Source organism: Ovis aries, chromosome X (assembly GCF_016772045.2).
Source record: "Ovis aries strain OAR_USU_Benz2616 breed Rambouillet chromosome X, ARS-UI_Ramb_v3.0, whole genome shotgun sequence".
Classification (NCBI taxonomy): Eukaryota; Metazoa; Chordata; class Mammalia; order Artiodactyla; family Bovidae; genus Ovis; species Ovis aries.
In genome coordinates this window covers 34,797,089-34,813,112 of record NC_056080.1, presented here as the reverse complement: position 1 = coordinate 34,813,112, position 16,024 = coordinate 34,797,089, and the positions used below count along the sequence as shown (strand labels likewise).

Genomic DNA, 16,024 nt, shown 5'->3' with positions numbered 1-16,024 from the left:
CCAGCTTTCTGTTTCGCCTCTGGCCTACGAAGATGTTTATCTTATCTAAGGTTCTTTTTTTTTTTCTTAAATCTTTCATTGACAATATTGTAGTGCAAAAGGGGATCCATCAATGACAGACTGTGTACCAGTGTTTCTGGGTTAATTTTAAACTACACATTCTATTAGAGTTTTGCCAAATTAATTGATAAAAGAAATCCAACCACTTTCAAATGAAAATGGCTATGAGGTTTCTAGAATTTTATACCTATAGATGATAATCAGTCACTAAATTAATTTTTGCTCTGTTTCAGGAGATGCTTAACATTTAAAGAGTTGTATAAAAATTTCCAATTCCATCAACTGGTTAAGGATATTGGGATTGTTTCCTCTTTATCAGCTATCACTGAGAAGAGACTTGATCTCCACATTTTAGGATTAAGTAATTTGCTATGCCCTTTTCTGCCAGGGTTAACATATCCTCACTGAATATCAAATTGTTGAATCTTTGCTATTAAACTAACATGTTCCTGAGTAAAACTCTATTGTGGAGACTTGAAATATTGTGATATGCAGAGTTTTTAAACTGAGGGCCCTATTTGAAATTACATCTATAGGGAGACATTTGTTCTCTATTATAAAAAGCTCTTCATTAATTAACCTGAAGTAAAACATTAGACAATAATCTAATGTGACTGTGGGTAAGGCTGAATTTTAATGCTTAGATAGGTTAGCAATTAGTCTGATATTTATCCTCTAGTTCTCATTGTCATTGCTTAGGGCTGTTCCCTAGTAGCATTAACTTTCTAGGTGCAAGAACTTACAGTTGTGTGAAAGACAGCCCTTTAGGTAGAAGTCTGCAGTGCGGCATGGCTGTCAGGTACTGGACGCTGACTGTTGAGGGAGTACAGGCAATGTGCTCAGTTGTGTTGGACTTTTTGCCACCCTATGGACTGTAACCCACCAGGCTCCTCTGTCCATGGGGTTCTCCAGACAAGAATATTGGAGTGGGTTGCCATTTCCTTCTCCAGAGGATCTTCCCAATCCAGGAATCAGACCTGTCTCCTTTGTCTCCTGCACTGGCAGGCAGATTCTTTACCACTACACCAACTGGGAAGTCCTGGGGGCAAAGGGAGATACTAACAGAGGCTGATGAATGATTCTCATCCCCTACTACTGACACAGGAACTTCTGACATGTATATAACACATAGATGAGGGCATCCCCACCCCATGTATAAGCTATCCAGGCAATAGTATTTTTCAGATTCCAAGAAAGGGTTTATATAGAGATATGTGCCTCATTCATGCCAGTAAGTCTCTCATCATAGCTTTCAAAAGGTAAATGTCACTGGACTCTAGATCTAAGTTCTCAGTATCCATATTTATTCTCCTGCAGGACTCTAGTTAATTGGATAAAGTACAGGGAACTGACCTTGGGAAAAACCATCAGATTGTTTCCTAGGAATTTAAGGTTGTGATGGGAAAATCTGTTTTAGTATCAACTATTCAGTTAGGCTGAACCTCTAATACTTTGGCCACTTCATGCAAAGAGTTGACTCATTGGAAAAGACCCTGATGCTGGGAGGGATTGGGGGCAGGAGGAGAAGGGGACGACAGAGGATGAGATGGCTGGATGGCATCACTGACTCGATGCACATGAGTTTGGGTGGACTCTGGGAGTTGGTGATGGACAGGGAGGCCTGGAGTGCTGTGATTCATGGGGTCACAGAGTCGGAAACCACTGAGAGACTAAACTGAACTGATTTACTTAAGTAAATTTTGGGAGTTACGGGACAGTAAGGTATGCATCAATAAACGATGAAAAATATCAATAAAGCCCAACTTCAGATAGAGACACAAGGAACTAACAAACTGGAGCTGCTATGATGTGACTCACTTACTAATACCATTCCAATAGCTTGTTTGTATCACTTGGGAGGTCTGTCTGTATTGCATACCCTTAGGTTTCATGTGTTATACCTGGATCTTTCTGATATATCTCTCCTTTACATTTAACACTCCAGGCACTAATTATTTATTCTGAATAAGTTTACAGATGGACTTGCTTTTGAATCAGTTTAAAGAAGCAGCACAAGAATATTAGTACATGGATAATGGATATGTAAAGTTTGAGATAGGAAGGGAAGAGGGCAATGAGGACATGACATAAATTGATTAGAACCAACTAGATCCAAGAGCTGGGTACCACGACCATAAAGGTCAAAAGCAGGTAGTGGTCCATTCCTGGAAATCCCCATCCCTTCTCCAAAATAGCTGGAAAACTTGTTGCCCTCATTAGCCTATGAAATAACTCACCCTTATAAAAACTGATAACCTCATACCCTGGGGCCTCTCTTGCCTTCCAAGATGGCCCACACTCTGTCTATGGAGTCTGTTTCTTCCCTGAATAGACCTTCTTTCTCTTCACTGTGGCTTGCTCTTGAATTCTTTCCTGCACGAAGCTAAGAGCCCACACTCGGCGGCCATCTCAGGGACTCGGATGTGACCTGGGATGTGACCATCTTCCTGTGCCCCACTCTCTTTCCTGCAACAGATTCATGGCCTCCACTTTTTACCATATCAAGGTCAGAACAAGCTGGGGTGAGGTGGTCAAGTATATAACCAGATATAGAGAGAAGAAATGCCTATGTAGCATTACTTTTTTTTTTTTTTTAATATCTGAGAGAAATGCTTCTTAGTGAACATAGTGGACATTCATGGTCTCTTTGTCCAAGAGAATCTCAATATTGCTCATTCATAATATCTCTGAACACAATCTCTGTTACAATTACAAACACACTATGAATATGAATAAATTTTTTACATAAACTTTAAAAAAGATTTTAAGGAACTTGTAGGTTCACATGCAGTGGGAAAAATGAAGATTACATATAACTTTTGCTTACTTTCCCCAAAATTAACATCTTACAAAATTATAGTACAATACCATAATTAGGATATTGACATTGATACAGGCCAATTTCATCACTACAAAGATTTTTCTTTCATATTGCTCTTTAATGGATAAGCTTACTTCATTCTCACTCTTATCATCTCTTTCAATTTGACAACCACTATTCTATTCTAGTCATCATTTCTACAATTAGATCTTTTCAAGAATATTACATAAATGGAATCATATAGCATGTGATCTTTGACTATTGGCTTTTTTCACTCAGAACAGTGCTCTGGAGATTCATCCAGATTACTGTATTGTTTGTTCCTTTTTTACTGATGAGTAGTAGTCCATGGTAGGGGTGTGCCATAATTTGTGTAGCCATTCTCCTCTTGAAGAACATCTGAGTTGTTTGTAATTTTGACTATTATAAATAAAGCTACTATGAACTTTCATGTACAGGTTTTTGTGTGAACAAAAATTTTCACTTCTCTGGGATGCATAGCAACAGTGCAAATGCTGCACTGTAGAGCACTTGTATATTTAGTTTTATAACAAACTGCCAAATTGATTCCAGCATGGCTGTGCCATTTTATATTTTCTCCAGCAATGTGCATGTGATTAGGTTTCTCCACAGCCTCTCTAGAAATTCTGGTGCCACTATTTTTAATTGGAACTATTGCCTTGTCTAACTCAATGAAACCAAGCCATGCCCGTGGGGCAACCCAAGACGGGTGGGTCATGGTGGAGAGGTCTGACAGAATGTGGTCCACTGGAAAAAGGAATGGCAAGCCACTTCAGTATTCTTGCCTTGAGAACCCCATGAACAGTATGGAAAGGCAAAATGATAGGATACCAAAGAGGAACTCCCCAGGTCATTAGGTGCTCAATATGCTACTGGAGATCGGTAGAGAAATAACTCCAGAAAGAATGAAGGGATGGAGCCAAAGCAAAAACAATACTGAGCTGTGGATGTGACTGGTGATAGAAGCAAGATCCAATGCTATAAAGAGCAATATTGCTTAGGAACCTGGAATGTCAGGTCCATGAATCAAGGCAAACTGGAAGTGGTCAAACAGGAGATGGCAAGGGTGAACACTGACATTCTAGGAGTCAGCGAACTAAAATGGACTGGAATGGGTGAATTTAACTCAGATGACCATTATATCTACTACTGTGGGCAGGAATCCCTCAGAAGAAATGGAGTAGCCATCATGGTCAACAAAAGAGTCCGAAATGCAGTACTTGGATGCAATCTCAAAAACGACAGAATGATCTCTGTTCGTCTCCAAGGCAAACCTTTCAATATCACAGTTATCCAAGTCTATTCCCCAACCAGTAACACTGAAGAAACTGAAGTTGAACAGTTTTATGAAGACCTACAAGACCTTTTAGAACTAACACCCAAAAAAGATGTCCTTTTCATTATAGGGGACTGGAATGCAAAAGTAGGAAGTCAAGAAACAACTGGAGTAACAGGCAAATTTGGCCTTGGAGTATAAAATGAAGCAGGGCAAAGGCTAATAGAGTTCTGCCAAGAAAATGCACTGGTCATAGCAAACACCCTCTTACAACAACACAAGAGAAGACTCTACACATGGACATCACCAGCTGGTCAATACCAAAATCAGATTGATTATATTCTTTGCAGCCAAAGATGGAGAAGCTCTATACAGTCAGCAAAAACAAGACCAGGAGCTGACTGTGGTTCAGATAATGAACTCCTTATTACCAAGTTCAGACTTAAATTGAAGAAAGTAGGGAAAACTGCTAGACCATTCAGGTATGACCTAAATCAAATCCTTTATGATTATACAGGGGAAGTGAGAAATAGATTTAAGGGCCTAGATCTGATAGATAGAGTGCCTGATAAACTATGGAATGAGGTTCGTGACACTGTACAAGAGACAGGGATCAAGACCATCCCCATGGAAAAGAAATGCAAAAAAGCAAAATGGCTGTCTGGGGAGGCCTTACAAATAGCTGTGAAATGAAGAGAGGCGAAAAGCAAAGGAGAAAAGGAAAGGTATAAGCATCTGAATGCAGAGTTCCAAAGAATAGCAAGAAGAGATAAGAAAGCCTTCTTCAGCGATCAATGCAAAGAAATAGAGGAAAACAACAGAATGGGAAAGACTAGAAATCTCTTCAAGAAAATTAGAGATACCAAGGGAACATTTCATGCAAAGATGGGCTTGATAAAGGACAGAAATGGTATGGACCTAACAGAAGCAGAAGATATTAAGAAGAGGTGGCAAGAATACATGGAAGAACTGTACAAAAAAGATCTTCATGACCCAGATAATCATGATGATGTGATTACTAATCTAGAGCCAGACATCTTGGGATGTGAAGTCAAGTGGGCCTTAGAAAGCATCACTACGAACAAAGCTAGTGGAGGAGATGGAATTCCAGTTGAGCTGTCTCAAATCCTGAAACGTGATGCTATGAAAGTGCTGCACTCAATATGCCAGCAAATTTGGAAAACTCAGCAGTGGCCACAGGACTGGAAAACGTCAGTTTTCATTCCAGTTCCAAAGAAAGGCAATGCAAAAGAATGCTCAAACTACCGCACAATTGCACTCATCGCACATGCTAGTAAAGTAATGCTCAAAATTCTCCAAGCCAGGCTTCAGCAATACGTGAACCGTGAACTCCCTGATGTTTAAGCTGGTTTTAGAAAAGGCAGAGGAACCAGAGATCAAATTGCCAACATCCAGTGGATCATCGAAAAAGCAAGAGAGTTCCAGAAAAACACTGATTTCTGCTTTATTGATTATGCCAAAGCCTTTGACTGTGTGGATCACAATAAACTGTGGAAAATTCTGAAAGAGATGGGAATACCAGACCACCTAACCTGTCTCCTGAGAAATGTGTATGCAGGTCAGGAAGCAACAGTTAGAACTAGACATGGAACAACAGACTGGTTCCAAATAGGAAAAGGAGTAGGTCAAGGCTGTATATTGTCACCCTGCTTATTTAACTTATATGCAGAATATATCATGCTGGGCTGGATGAAGCACAAGCTGGAGTCAAGACTGCTGGGAGAAATATCAATAACCTCAGATATGCAGATGACGCCACCCTTATGGCAGAAAGCAAAGAAGAACTAAACAGCCTCTTGATGAAAGTGTAAGAGGAGAGTAAAAAAGCTGGCTTAAAAATCAACATTCAAAAAATGAAGATCATGGTATCTGCTCCCATCACTTCACGGCAGATAGATGGGGAAACAATGGAAACAGTGACAGAATTTATATTTTGGGGCTCCAAAATCACTGCAGATGGTGAATGCAGCCATGAAATTAAAAAATGCTTGCTCCTTGGAAGAAAAGCTATGATCAACCTAGACAGCATGTTAAAAAGCACAATTACTTTATTAACAAAGGTCCATCTAGTCAAAGCTATGGTTTTCCCAGTAGTCATGTATGGATGTAAGAGTTGGACTATAAAGAAAGCTGAGCACCAATGAATTGATGCTTTTGAACTGTGGTGTTGGAGAAGACTCTTGAAAGTCCCTTGGACTGCAAGGAGATCCAACCAGTCCATCTTAAAGGAGATCAGTCCTGGGTGTTCATTGGAAGGACTGATGTTGAAGCTGAAACTCCAGTACTTTGGCCACCTGATGCGAAGAACCAACTCATTAGAAAAGACCCTGATGCTGGGAAAGATTGAAGTGGGAGGAGAAGGGGACAACAGAGAATGAGATGGTTAGATGGCATTACCTACGCGATGGACATGAGTTTGAGTGGGCTCTGGGAGTTGGTGATGGACAGGGAGGCCTGGCGTGCTGCAGTCCACAGGGCTGCAAAGAGTCAGACACGACTGAGCCACTGAACAGATTTGAGAGTTTTAACATATTGTAGCTTGTGTTTACATCCACTTAACATAGTGTTTTTATAAAACAAAAGCATATAAATTTGATGAAGTCTGAATTATTAATATTAGTATTTTCCTTATTGAATTTCTTTAATGGATTGTGCTTGCCTATGTCAAGTCTAGGAACTCTTTGACTAGCCTTAGTTTCCAAAGATTTTCTCCTTTGCTTTTGCCAAAATTTTTTATAGTTTCAATTTTTATATTTAAATCTATAATCTATTTTGAGTTAATTTTTGTATATGAGACTCAGGCTGAAGTTCATGGATGAAGTTCATTTTATCTATTTGCCTCCAGATGTCCAATTGCTCCACCATCATTTGTTGAAAGGTAACTTTTTCTCCATTAAATTGCTTTTGCCTTTTTGTCAAAAATCAGTTGAGCAACCAGCATTTCCCATACTCCTTATATAATAGCTCTAAGTTTGTACTTAAATCACTGCTAAAATCTCTACAAAAATGTGTTAGCTTTAAGGTTCCTAAAAAATATTTGTTTCATCTTTCTTGATCATAAATTTACTTGCCAAAATATAATAGCCAAATGCTTTGATTAAATGAACCATAAAATCAAGTGTAATATTCATACTTCTATAAAAAAGTCTTAGTTTTGCCTCAATATTTATTTCCATCTTAGTCAATAATCATATTTCTTCTGCAGTGACTTCTTATACTGAAATAAATGACTTAAGGATGCCTTATTGCTGACACAGATCAGAGTTAGTTGCTAATGAAATAACTCCTTTCCAAGTCACTCCAAATAAATCTGCTGATCCATAAAAGATTCATCTTAAAGGAATCCAGTTCATTTGCTGCCTCTACCACTTCCATTGACATGAAATATCTTTTATATTCTACCTTGTTTCAGCCATTGCAATGCTGAGAGTAGCATCTGGCTTGTAATAGTCTGTTTTAACTAGCAGAGATGATGCATTTAGTAAGACCTCATGACTACAATATGAAGGACAGACCCCTATCAAAAGAAAAATGATATTTGAGAATGTCCTCTGGTATAAAAATTAATTCCAGGATACAAGGGTTTGCTCCATTTCAAAGATCAAAAAGGAAGTTGTAAAAATGCATTCCAGACACAAAACCCATGACTCAAAGCTTCATTCCTGGAAATTAATTCCCTGTGTCATTTTGTATCTGGGGCAACAGAAGGTTGTGCAAAACTTTAGCAAAAGCCAAATGCCACACCTTAGCAGATGTCTTCATAGTGGGAATCTCTTCAGACTGAGAGCACCTTCCTATTTTGTGTACCTTTGTAAGATACTGCATTCCAGGAAGAAGACAGTCCCATTCAGAATATGACTTAGAAGCGAGGCCATACCTTTTTTCTGGGTGTGCATACAATGACAGAGTATCTGTGTGTGGGAAAAAAAAAAAAGAAGACATCTATCTGAAAAAAAAAAAATCTATGAAATAAGATATGTATAGACAGTTTCCCAAAAATCTCAGGGAAAAAATGATGCCTATCTTGTTCAGCAAAAACTTTCCAGTATTAGATAAATCCAGTAGTTACTTACGACTGCTTTTCAGAAGTTGTGTAAGTTGTGATGGCTGTTAAGTTGCTTAATTGTATATTTATAAGTAGAAAATTATGAGTTATATGACTGAGTATTCAACTCAAAATGTGGGATATGAGATATTGCTGCTTCCATGTGGCACTGTACAATAAAAAGAGATGATACTAAATCTACCTTTAAGCATCGTTGGTTCCTGAGCAGAGCACTGAAAATATACTATCCACGAATAAGCTCAAGACATATCACCTGATGCCTCCAAAAAGCTTTAATTCTCTGGGACCAAGTTTGCATACTTTGAAATGAGCCTGGCTGGAAGTGTTAATTCAATTGGACATTTTGACAATTTTGGATTATCTTTTTATTTCTATTTTTTAAGAAAATATTTTAGTAAGCAAACAGATCTTAAGGGTAAAGCTTGATGAATTTTTACACCCATGAAACCAGCATCTGATATCAAGGTAAAGGGCATATCTAAAACTACAGGAAGCTCCCTTGTGCCTTCTCATAGCCAATACTCCCAAAAGTTTTGGCTGTTTTTGAATTTGATATAAAAGGAATTATACAGTTTGTCCTCTTTTGTGTTTGACTTTCTTTTGCTCAATACTATATATGTGAGTGTCATCTATGTATTTGCATATATCAGTAGTTTATTCTTTTTACTGTTGAGTTATATCCTATTGTATGAATATATCACATGTATTTATCCATTCACCTGTGGCTGCAATTTGTGTTGTTTTCAGGTTCTGGCTGGGAAGATCATTTCTGTTCATGCATTTTGGTACACACGTACACATTTATGTTTGTGAACAAGGCCAAGAATGGAATTACTGGATCCTAGGGTATTTGTATTTTAGCCTTGCCAATTGCTGTTAAAACAGTTTTCCAAAGCAGTTTTAGCAATTTACTTCCAGCCAGCAATGTGAACGAATTTCAGCTACTCTTCATCCCTGCCAACACTTGGCATGTCAGTTCTTTTAATTTTAACTATTCTGATGATATCTCATTGACATTTGCAGTTGCAACGCTGATGAGAAACTTTTCATATGCTAATTATCTGTACTGGATGCAAATCTGTTAATATAAAAATATATAAAGCGGATGTTTTTATTTTTCTTCTAGACCTAGATAAAAACAGCTGTCGACTCATACAGTGTGCTAAAACCACTCATTATTGTCCCAAATTAATGAACGTGAAGAAAAGAAATCAGAATCACATTTTAAAAAGTCACAGGTCAGTGGTAAGAAAGTACTATAACTGTCAAGTTTCATCTCGAGTGGCTTTTCTCTGACTTTTTGTTTTTTATTCTGTGCTAATCATAGAAAGTACGGGGTATAATGTTTGTCACAGAGAGGTACACACTAAGTAAATCACCTCTATCTCAAAAGGTGGTAACTGTTAGAGCAGTGTAAGGATTTGGAGTTTAGGATAAGATTTCATCAGTTGCCAGTGCTGAGTGGCATTTTATTTGACACATGTAGGTATTTTATACTTTTGTATTTCTGATGATTAGATCATAATTGCATATGAACTATTCATAAATGTATAATATAGAGAACTATTTAGAGACACATGGTACTATATTTGAATATTCATCTAAAAAGCTCTTGATAGTACATTAAACTTCACAATTTGTTGGAGGCACATAAATGGCAAAGACTGTCTACATTTCTGAAAGCAAGAGACAGACTAAGATTCAGGTCCTAAATGAAGGGAGAACTCCATTCTCTGGCATGAACATTGTATCAGGTGGCGATGCTGAAATCCTTATGGCAATTAATGTCACTGGAAGTTTGACTGGAAATACAGCCGCTTTCACTCCACCAGAAGGTCTGAATATTCCTGGGCCACCAACCACTTACCATTTCCTCACAAATACTAACATTGTACCACCATTACTGGCTATATATATATAATGGTTACATATATAATAAGTGCAGTCAGTTAACGTGCCTGCTATAGACTGAATGGGAAAGGAGTATGTCAAGGCTGTATATTGTCACCCTGCTTATTTAACTTATATGCAGAGTACATCATGCAAAATGCCAGGCTGGATGAAGCACAAGCTGGAATCAAGATTGTGGGGAGAAATATCAATAACCTCAGATATGCAGATGACACCACCCTTATGGCAGAAAGCAAAGAAGAACTAAAGAGCCTCTTGATGAAAGTGAAAGAGGAGAGTGAAAAAGCTGGCTTAAAATTCAACATTCAGAAAACGAAGATCATGGCATCTGGTCCCATCACTTCATGGCAAATAGATGGAGAAACAATGGAAACAGTGACAGACTTATTTTCTTGGGCTCCAAAATCACTGCAGATGGTGACTGCAGCCATGAAATTAAAAGACACTTGCTCTTTGGAAGAAAAGCTATGACCAACATAGACAGCATATTAAGAAGCAGAGACATTACTTTGCCCACAAATGTCCATCTAGTCAAAGCTGTGGTTTTTCTAGTAGTCATGTATGGATGTGAGAGCTGGACCATAAATGAGGCTGAGTGCCAAAGAACTGATGCTTTTGAACTGTGGTGTTGGAGAAGACTCTTAAAAGTCCCTGAACTGCAAGGAGATCAAACCAGTCAAGTCTAAAGGAAATCAGTCCTGAATATTCATCAGAAGGACTGATGCTGAAGATGAAGGTCCAATATTTTGGCCACATGATGCAAAGAACTGACTCATTGGAAAAGACCCTGATGTTGCAGAAGATTGAGGGCAGGAGGAGAAGGGAACAACAGAGGATAAGATGGTTGGATGGCATCACTGACTCAATGGACATGAGTTTGAGTAGGCTCTGGGAGTTATAGTGATGGACAGGAAAGCCTGGCGTGCTGCAGTCCATGGGGTCACAAAGAGTCAGATACCACTGAAAGACTGAACTGAATGACTGACTGATAGACTAAATGTTTGTATCCTCTCCAAATTAATATTTTGAAATCCTAACCCCCATTATGGTGGTATTTGGAAGTAAGGCCTTTGAGAGGTGATTAGGTCATGAGAGTAGAACCTCATGAATGGGATTAGTGACCTTTAAAAAAGAGATTCTAGAGGGACCCCTCATCCTTCTACCATTTGAGATAGCAAGATGGCTGTTTATGGGCAACAAGTAGGCTCTCACAAGACACTGAATCTGCCAGAGCGTTGATCTTGAACTTGTCAGTCTCCAGAACTGTGAGAATAAATGTTACAGTCACCCAGGCTATGACATTCTATTATAGCAAAATGGACTAAGATAGTGTCTTTGCCTTAAATCAGATAAGTTTGGCTTTAATTAAAGTGACTGGATGATGATGATCAGCAAGTTATTAATAAATTCTAGAGTCTGACTTAAGTATCAGTCCTGGGTGAATCATGTAAGAATCATGTGAGTGTTTTTTTTTTTTCTTCCTTGTAATATGGAAGCTGTTAAACCATTGTCTCCACCTGTTCTTAAAATTGTAAAGATAGTCTACATAAATAAAACCACAAACTGAAAAATACTAGAGGAGTAATATAATAACTTATACTTATTAGACCTTTTTGACATCTAAGAATATGTCTCCCAGATGAAAGTGCCTAAAGATTAAAGTGATATATCAAGTTCTTTAGATTGGCCACTGTTGGATGGTTGGTGGTGTTTGATAAGGATTCCTTAAACATAGTCTCTGGTCCACTTTTGTGTATTTTCAAAGGTATCCAAGATATAAAGGTAAAAATAAAGATGTTCATTAAAGTAAAATAGAATAGAAATAGAGGAAAATGCAGCAATTCAGCTGTTCTCAAGAGTGGTCCCTGAGAACAGCAGCATCAGCAGCTGTGTGGAATCTGGTATGAGATGTAAATTTTCATGTTATACTCTAAAAACTCAATCAGAAACTCTGAAGGTGGGACCCAGCAGTTTGTTTTTAAACATGCCATTCTAGGTGATTCTAATGTACCCTAAAATGTGAGAACCACTGATGTAATGTAAATAATATTGGTCCCAAAATTATGAGATATGAATCTTAACTCAGAATTAATTGGGTCTGTGATCTTGGATAAGCCATTTATGTCCTCTGAGTATATTTCCTCATCTCCAAATGAAGTTTGGATTGTGTGATCTTTTGAGCCCTCATCTCCAAGTACAGTTAGAAAAGATAATGTTGCTTCATAAATTAAAAAAAAAATCAGATTTCCCATTATAAATGGCATTGGTGTTTGAATTTTACTATTAAGTCTAGATGACTTGGGTTGATTTTCTTGTGTTTTTTATGATTCTGTTATATCTGATACAGAGCAAGAACTTACACTTTCTCTAAAAGACATTTGAGAAATTTACATATAAGTTCTAACTATTTATTGATAAAATATTAATGAATCTAAAAAGTGTTTTTATAGGTGCCTTAAACAGCAAAGCTTGTCAGATATTTCTACAAGCCTGCCACATTTCTCTATTTCATAAAAAGATGTTAAAAATGCAGTGTCATGAAACACTGGGCACTCTGAGTTATCCTAAGAGTGGGCAGAGAGGACATGAACTGAGGGGCAAGAAGTTAAGAATAAATTCTACAAAGGACCTCCCTGGTGGTCCAGTGGCTAAGACTTCACATTCCCAATACAGGAGCCTGTGTTCAATCCCTGGTCAGCGAACTAGATCTTACATACTCCAACTACAGATCCCACGTGTTGCAATGAAGATCAAAGACCCTGTATGCCGCAATTCAGATCCAGCCCAGCCAATTTTTTTTTTTTAATTCTAAAATAAATAAATAAATTCTATGAAGTTCAATCATTTATTGCCAGGACCTTTCTGGAGGGGAGTATTTGAAAAAATATGAGCTCAGTAATAAGGAACATAAAACATACTGGACTTGGAAGGGTGTTGGCAAAGACCAAATTCAGAAGCAAAAAGAGAAGCCAGTAGCTCTTTTATTTTTTTTTAAAGATATGATGTCGCTACAAGGAGGCAGGCCAGAGCTTCCTTTTCTGTCATCCCATGTAACCCCTCAGAGGTCGACAGCACCTCTTGAAGCCACCAGGATGACTGTCTGAACTGAAGCCTTACTCCTTTCAATCCTTATTAAAGAGAAATTTAATGGGAAACAATGAAAGTGTCACAGCTGGGCCCTCAGGTTCAGAGAATGCAATATCCATGGCTGAGAAAAAGGACTGGTCCTCAGTAACAACCCAGAGTAAGCCAGTTCCTTCCCACAGCAGTCTCTTCTCTGCAGGTTTAAACTGCAGGGGGTTGAAGAACAACATGGCAGTGAGTTTCCTGGGTTTTCTTATCACTTCTCAAGCAAAAGCCTCCAATCTAAAAAAGCACAGATTAAAATGAAACAAATTAAAAAAAAAAAGTTTCCCCTAGTTAGAGGCCCAGAAAATGGGTACCTTAACAACAGAAACCTTTTTTGCAATAGCCACCCTATTCCAGCCCAAAATAAATGAAACAATGGAAAAACTGTACCCCTGCCCCACAGTTCCACTGGAGCCAAGCACAAGCTGATCTTTGATTCTGCAGCTCCCCCCTCTACCACAGAGAGGCGGCAGCCCTCTGATTCCCCTGCCCAGTGGAGTTGGCAGGGCTAAGGGCGGAGCTAGTCATCTATACTCTGCTCGGCAGAGGCAGGCTGTGCACATATCCACCTTGTTGTTTTTGTTGTTTAGTTGCTCAGTTGTGTGCAACTTTTGTGACCCCATGGACTGTAGCCCGCCAGGCTCCTCTGTTCATGGGACTTCTCAGGCAAGAATACTGGGAAAATTTTTAAAAATTAAATAAAACTTTAAAAGATGGGTTGCCATTTCCTCCCCCAGGGGATCTTCCTCCCCCAGGGATCAAACCCATGCCTCCTGCATTGGCAGGCGGATTCCTTACCGCTAAGCCACCTGGGAAGTCCACCAATGATTCCCCTGCAGGAACAGTATTGGCAAAGCTGAGTAGGGATCTGATCTTCCATCCCCACCGGTCAGAGCAGGTGTTATTATCATTCTCCCTCCCACTCAGGATGGTGTCAGTAGGATCCAGCAGTGAACAGACTGTCCACATCTTCCTGAAAGAAATGAGACTAAATGAGGTAGTATGAGGCAGAGCTGGTCCCCACTAAGCTTCACAGTCCTTTCCCTGTGTCTGTGGAGCACTATGGGGAGCAGCATCTCACCTCCTACTCACTAGCAATGAGGTAGATGAGGTGATGAGCGGTGGAGCTGGCAGACACTCTATTTCCCTTTCCTCATGTAGCATCAGTGGGGCCCAGCAGGGAGCTGCTGAGCTTCCACATTCACTCAGAATCAACAAGGCAGTAAAAATCAGTGTCACACATTTGCTGGGAAGATGTCAGCATAGGGAAGAGCTGGCTGAACTTAACTTCAGCTGTCGGCAGTGAGGTGTAAATGCTCTGCTCCACTTTTTTAAGGGTGATACCAGTGGAGTCTAGTGGGAAACTGAACATAACACCCACCTGGATCTCATGCTACATCTCAAGAGGTGTAGTAAGATCTGAGCTAAATCTCATACCTTATATATATATAAAAAAAAAAAGTCCAAAATGTTCAAGGATTTAAATGTAATATTTAAAATTATAAAATCTTTATGAGAAAATAAATAATAGACATACTTTGGGATCAGGTCTAGGCAAGCTATTGTTAAACATGATATCCAAAGCATAATCTATAAAAGGAAAAAATGATAAACTGGACCTCACTAAAATTATAAACCTTTGCTCTGCCAAAAGACTCTGAAGAAGATGAAATGCAAGCTTAAGATTGGGAGAAAATAATTCTAAAGAAGTATATGACAAAGTGGCAGTATCTAGACCATATGAAGAACTATTAAAATCAACAGAAACAACAAAAGAAAAATTCAGTGAGAAACTGGGATAAACACAGACAGACATTTAACCAAAGATAATATTCAAATGACAAAGAAGCATAAGAAAGATGTTTGACATCATTAGCCATTAGGCAAATTAAAACCACTTTGAGATATCACTACATATCTATTAGAATTACTAAATTTAGAAAAAAATAGTGAAAGAGTTAGAGCAATGCACGTTGGCAGCCACTACAGGCTCGGGAGTAAAAGTCTCTCACAATTTTCAATGGTTAGAACTCAAAAAACATCAGAAAGTATTAGGAGATGGCAGTTAGCTAGGGTCTAAAATATGACCAACACATGACGCTTACAAGATGGACAGGAGTGATAACTGGGCCCCCAAGAACAAGCTATGAAAACTGAATACACAGCCTTGAACTAGGATGTGGACCTAAATGCCTAGAAGCATGCCCCTTTGTAAGATCTGTAACAAAAATTAATATAGATGGAGTTAATAGTTCCAATGGAGTTGTGCACCTAAGAGCAAAATGGCAAAATTCATCCAGCATCAAAGTTGTCCTACAAGAGCTTTGGTGCCTAATGTCTAAAGAAAATACGAAACTTCCTCAGCTGCCTGAAAGACAGTGTTATACAGTAGTTAATCCAAAAGAAAAAAACTACAGACCCTCCCATATCCCCCATGAGATTTAAGCAATTGTCATTTTTTTCTTCAAGTAGTAAATTTTCTAGATACATCTTGGAGACCTCAAAGTACTGGAAAGGAAGAGCCCATTCAAAGGCAGTTTATTTTCAGATACTGTAAAGGACACTAATTTTGTGTCCATGTGAAATGTATAAGTTGTGCTATAACAAATAAATCTGTCAAGTATAACCACTATCCACACAGTTGAACTTCTGGGTCCAAGAAATTTAAATTGACTCCCATCATAACCAACAGGGCATATCTAACTTAATTGTTAGCTCT

The 16,024-nt window shown here is 38.6% G+C and overlaps 1 pseudogene; it reads left to right on the top strand.

The window, feature by feature from the left end:
- Positions 1-14,233: 14,233 nt before the first annotated feature.
- On the top strand, positions 14,234-15,759 carry LOC114116698 (ubiquitin-conjugating enzyme E2 variant 1-like; annotated as a pseudogene).
- Positions 15,760-16,024: the final 265 nt, after the last annotated feature.